The sequence below is a fragment of the Pteropus medius genome, unplaced genomic scaffold (genome assembly GCF_902729225.1).
Source record: "Pteropus medius unplaced genomic scaffold, Ma_sr-lr_union100, whole genome shotgun sequence".
Lineage (NCBI taxonomy): Eukaryota > Metazoa > Chordata > Mammalia > Chiroptera > Pteropodidae > Pteropus > Pteropus medius.
In genome coordinates, this window is record NW_024354911.1 from 9,715,315 (window position 1) to 9,721,314 (window position 6,000).

Sequence of the window (6,000 nt, forward strand, 5' to 3'; positions counted from 1 at the left end):
TTGCCCCATTTATTCCTGATCTCAGTTTATAAAGGTGTTTATCTGGGAATCTTTTCTTCATCATTTAGAACAAATCAGTTTCCTTTATTATATATTTCCTCTATTTTCATTTAGAGTACTTCTCAAATGTTTAATTGAATATTTGTGTATTCGATTATTGTGAGTTTTCCTTACCACACTATAAGCTCTAAGAAACTAGAGGAAACTTGCTTATTTTGCTGACCATTTTTTAAAACATCCGAAGTAGGTTGTCAAATATTTGTTAAGCTAAAGTGAATGACTCTATCCTCTCCACTTTGATCCTTTAGAGACCAAGTCCAAAGGCTTCCCCAAAGATTCATTCTCTTCAGTCGCTTTATTCTTTTTTATGATGTTCATCATACTTCTTTGAAATTTTGAAATGACCAACTTTTTGAAATTACCAACATTAGTATGTGCTATCATATTTTTTGGCTTTTCCTGATTGCTTTGGATACTATCTATTGCCTGCTTGTCACCTATTCTTTCTTCTCTATTTAACTAAAAATATTTTCAACAGTTTAAATTAGTTTTTGTTAGTCCCAGCATATTCACGAGCAGAAAGAACAATCCTTCAATGGATGATCTTTAAATTGATCTTATTCTCTACATTCGTATCACATATACAGATTCGAAATTTATGCTGAATACTACTCCCTATAGCCCAAATCAGTAATAAACTGCCTCTTAATTCCTGAAAAACAAATTCTCCTCCTGAATTCTCTCACTAATTTGGCCACTGTTATGCTACCATTCTTCTAGAGAAATATGTTCAACTATGTTCAGAATCTATAGAATCATCTTTGCTTCCATTTCTTTTGTGTCCTAAATTTAATCAGTATTGCCTCCTTACTTCCATCCTCTTTAACCCTATTTAAACTCCATTCTGCTTTCACAGAAAATCACAGAGTAATAACATCCTAACTCATGTCATTGCCCTTATGCCCCTTGTTCCCATAACTCTGTAAAATTGGTCTTCCAAAATGAAGTCCCACTCCTTTATAAGACTGTAGAGCCTCAACATGTCAGTCCCCTACTCAGGGATTCTTAGTGTCTACCTTTCGCATACAGACTGAGGTACAGATGCCTAAGTGTATACCCACAAATTTTCTTAAAATTTTCCAATATCTCTTGCCAAATTACTGTACATTGTGATTTTATTAATAAAGCATACCTTTCCCAGAACATATTTAGCCTTTCTAAATTCTTTTGAGTTTTATCTTACTATTCCACTTGACTAAAATGACTTCTAGCTTATGATATTGGAGAGGTGGGGAGGGAGAAGTTCTACCCATTTCGAACATTCATATTAAATGCTACTTTTTTTTTTTTACCTGATACCCTTCTTGAAATTCATAACACCTCTTGGCTCCTCTTTTATGAAACAAATAGTGTGCTTCATATTATAACTATTGGGTCCTTGTCCTGTTTCCTTAATAGAGACTGTAAGCTCCTTAAGAGCAGGAATTTCTAATTAATTTTGATTCCTGCAATGCCAGTTTCAAAATTGGCATATACTAGGTGCTCAATTAATATTTGTTAAATTAAACGAAATATGTAGGAAACCAAACTAATAAACGTATGTGTGTGTATATACATATACACACACACATATATATGTATATATATACAGAAAAAATGTTCAAGAAATCATTGAAATGTGTACATCAGAATGTACAAAATAAAAAATTTATTGTTCCTGCTGTATCATCTGTTTTCTTACAATATTTAATATTATTTATGTTTATAGAATTTAATTGTCTTCAAACTTTCTAATAAAACAATAATGTGATAGTTCTAAATGCTCAGTGAGATAGTCATAACAAATAATACTATATGCATTTTATAGATTAGGAAACCGGAGCACAGAGATTCTATAACCTTATAAGTTTACACGACTGATAAAGCCAGAACTAAAATCAGGGTCTTTCACATTTCTCCAAAGAGAACATACAGATGGACAGTATGAAAAGATACTAATTGTCACTAATCATCAAAGAAATGCAAATTAAAACCACAATGAGATATCACTTCACATCTGTCAGAATGCCCATCATCAATAAATCAGCAAAAAACAAGTGTTGGAAAGGATGTGGAGAAAAGGGAATTTTTATGTACTGTTGGTGAGATTGTAAATTGATGCAACCATTATAGAAAACAAAAGTTAAACACAAAACTACCTATGACCTAACAACCCCACCTCTGGGTATTTATCCAAAGAAATCCAAAACGCTAATTTTAAAAATATATATATGCATCCCTATGTTCATTGCAGCATTATACGCAATAGTCAAGATACGGACGCAACCTAACTATCCATGAAGAGATGAATGGGTGAAGAAGAAGTGGTACATACACAATGGAATATTACTAGGCCATAAAAAGGAATGAAATCTTATCCTTTATGACTACATGAATAAATCTCGAGGGTATTATGCTAAGTGAAATAATTCAGACAATAAAAGACAAAAAATGAACAGCCTAAACAGAAACAAATTCATAAATATAGAGAACAAACAAATAGTTGCCAGAGGGGAGGGGTTTCGGGGGCTGTCAGAAAAAAACTGAAGGGATTAAGAAGTACAAATTGGCAGTTACAAAATAGTCATGGGAATGTAAAGAAGAGCATAGGGAATACAGCTAATAACAACAACTATGTATGGTGCCAGTTGGGTACTAGACTTATCAGGGAGGTCACTTTGTAAGTTATATAAATGTATAACCACTATGCTGTATACCTGAAACTAATATAATATTAATTGTTAACTATAATTGAAAAAATTAAAAATTAATAAATAAAAATAAAATCAGGGTCTTTTAATATTTGTCAGTATAATATTCTTTTTCATAATCCCATGATTATTTGTTTGCAGATAAAAAGGAATTAATATATTAATGGAATTTATGGTTTAAATTCTGTTTTAGCTAAATTATAGTATATGTAGAATATATTCATCTGGATGTTCTGAAAGATGATAGGACAATTAGAAAAAATCTTTAATACAAAAAAGAATGCCAATAATTAGGATGTGTCAGTTATTTGCAATTATGTATACACACACAATTGGTTGTGTATACATGTATATATGTATATATCCACATATGTATATAATATCTGATTGAAAATTCTAGACACGTGATTATTTCTCTCAACCTTACGATTTTAGAAAAAAGATTTTAGTAACCTTCTTTCAGCAGCCATACTCATCTTTTGACAAGAAGAAATCATTAAACCTATATCATACAATAGCTCAAGGAGATAAAATTGAGATTAATATTCTCATCAAAATTTAATTATGTTTAGTTTGAGATTATCTGTAACATATAGATATTTAAGGCTTGTAAAATTACAACCAGTTCTATTATTTTAGTGTTATTTGTATATAGCTGTTTGCACATGAATAAGTGAGACTCAGATCCTTTGTGATGCTTTGCAATTTGGACCTAGAGCCACATTGGAAATTGTACAAGAACACATGGTGTTTAAATTTCAATAATCGCCTTCATTCATCCTTTGCACTGAATGAGGCTCAAGGGAAGAATTGGAAATGCCATGCGGTAACAAAATATTCTGATACCAAAAAATATATAATTTTTTTTTTCTGTCACACTGAGAACTAAGAGGTTTAAGTGTATGGTATGACTTAGCTGGAAAGACATCTATTTTTGTAATTCTACCCCCAAAAATAGTTTGTTGAGAAGTACTATGGTTTTTTCCACCTGGCTATAAACATCAAAAAAAGATTTCTAGAATGTTAATTCTATGTTGAAATTAAGTAGAGATGAATTTCATAAAGGTAGAATTTACATAAGTCAAAGGGGTAGGGGAGATTAGTATTTATATTTATAATTAATTATCTAAGAAGAATTTCATGCCTCTTTATAAATGTTTTCTAAAATTGCTACTGCTATTTTTTTAAATGAATTTATATGCTATCTTTAAGACTAAGATTAGAAAAAATATTGATTTTTGAAACTCAGTTGGATAAGAGCAGTGCCTATATAAAATGTAATCCCTTCTCTTAAAGGAAAATTCTGTTTTAAGAAATGTTTGCTGATGAGAACATTTCAGTCTTTTAAAAGTAGTTTTAATTCTATAATTTGATTTGTCAAATTTCTCAGATTTTTTTTTTACATTTGAATTCCCTTTTTTTCATTGAGCGTTGGTTGGGTCTTTAGTGTTGAGGGGAAAGCAGATGAATTGCTTTTATTAACCAGAATATAAGTTTTATAACAGTCATGTTGATTTCATAACCGTTCTTACACTTTCTTTTCACTTGCAGATTAATTCCTTCAAGTATACGTTAATTCAACACATTTATGTAACATGCTTTGATGAGCTAGGCATAGGGCTAAGAACTGGGAATGCAGTGTGAACAAAATGGATTAACACTGCCTGTTCTCAAGTTAATATCATAATTAAGTAGACTTTGCTTTTGTATTTTTAAGGTAATCTAGTCTCAATCTTCTAGGTGGGAAAAAGACCTTGAGGAAAAGATTTATGCACAGGCTTTCAGTCACTCTATTCAATTCTTAGTAAATGTTTTTTAAATATATCCCGTCCACCTAGTATTTGCTCCTTATTGATTCCACTCTCGTATTCATTGCAAAACTTATAGGGAATCACATTGAAAATAGGATAACACTCTATTTCCAAAGATAATTCTTAGGCAAGCTCAAAGGACTTGACTTAGCTCATTAACCCAGCATCCCTTTATAGCGTGAAGCTCCTATAGTAGCCAAAATGGGGAGATAACAAGCGGAAGGGAGGCAGTGTCTATGAAGGGAGGATGATGTGAGACTGTGAAGGTCAGTTGTTCAAAGAGCCCTCTCTTCTCTCAGTACCATTATTTTAAAAAACTTATTAGTAAAAGTTATAAAGTAAATGTATTAACAATTCTGAAGATGTAATATAAGCAAACTATCTTTTTGAGAAGTTAGCTTGAACTGAAACTTAGATTTAATTAAAAATATATATATATATACTTATGAAAACTGTGATGCTCTGCAGTCAATTGAGGAAGAAGCTATACTGAGGGAGTCTGGTTAAATATGCTCATTTCTAAGGAAGCTCTTATAACTCAACTTTTCTTATTCTTAAGTAAAGTAACACTATCTGATGAGGTATTGCAAGCAAACCTTCCAGAACTGAGTTGCAAGTATAAAAGAAGAATTACTTAAAAACAAAGTGATTGGATTTGGAGGACAATCTATATTTTATTTCAACTGTTTCTGTCCCCAAACTGTAGAAATTGCTATCAATTTCAATGACTTTGTGAAGTGGAAGTTTTCATAGTGACATTATAGTTAAAGTTGTTTAATTTTTATTTAATTGTTAAATTGTAATAAAATGTTTTCTCAAATAATGTGAGTGGCTTCTTAAAGGTAATAGATGCATTACATATCTATTCATCTAACTGTACATTCATTTAACAACAACAACAAAAATTAGTGACCTCTGTGAGCCAAGTATTGCTCTATGTACTAATAACATAATAATGTAAACAAAGAAAAATACCTACTTTTATGGAACTGATATTCTAGTGGAAGTAAAAATGCAGCCATCACCACTGCCCCCACAAATAACACACCAACAACAAAATAACTGCATTAATGTAAAAACAGTTACAAATGTTACCAATAAAAAATAAATAAATAAATAAATAAATAAATAAATAAATAAATAAAGCAGAGGAGAAGAATGGCATTTTAGGATATTGTGATATCATTTGCCCTTAATAGGTTTGAGAATGATTTAGAAAATAAATTGATAATGGCCCATTAATGATAATTGATAAAGCATCCATTCTCTACTAAATTACCTGAAAATTTATTTTTTCTTTTTTCTCCTTAATGGAAGGGGAGCAGAAAAAATGAAAACCAAGAATCGCACATGTCAAGAACTGATTAGAAACTAAATAGTTCTCAAATGATTTTAAGAAGCTAGAATTTATTTTTAATATATAGAATTTTAAAATATAA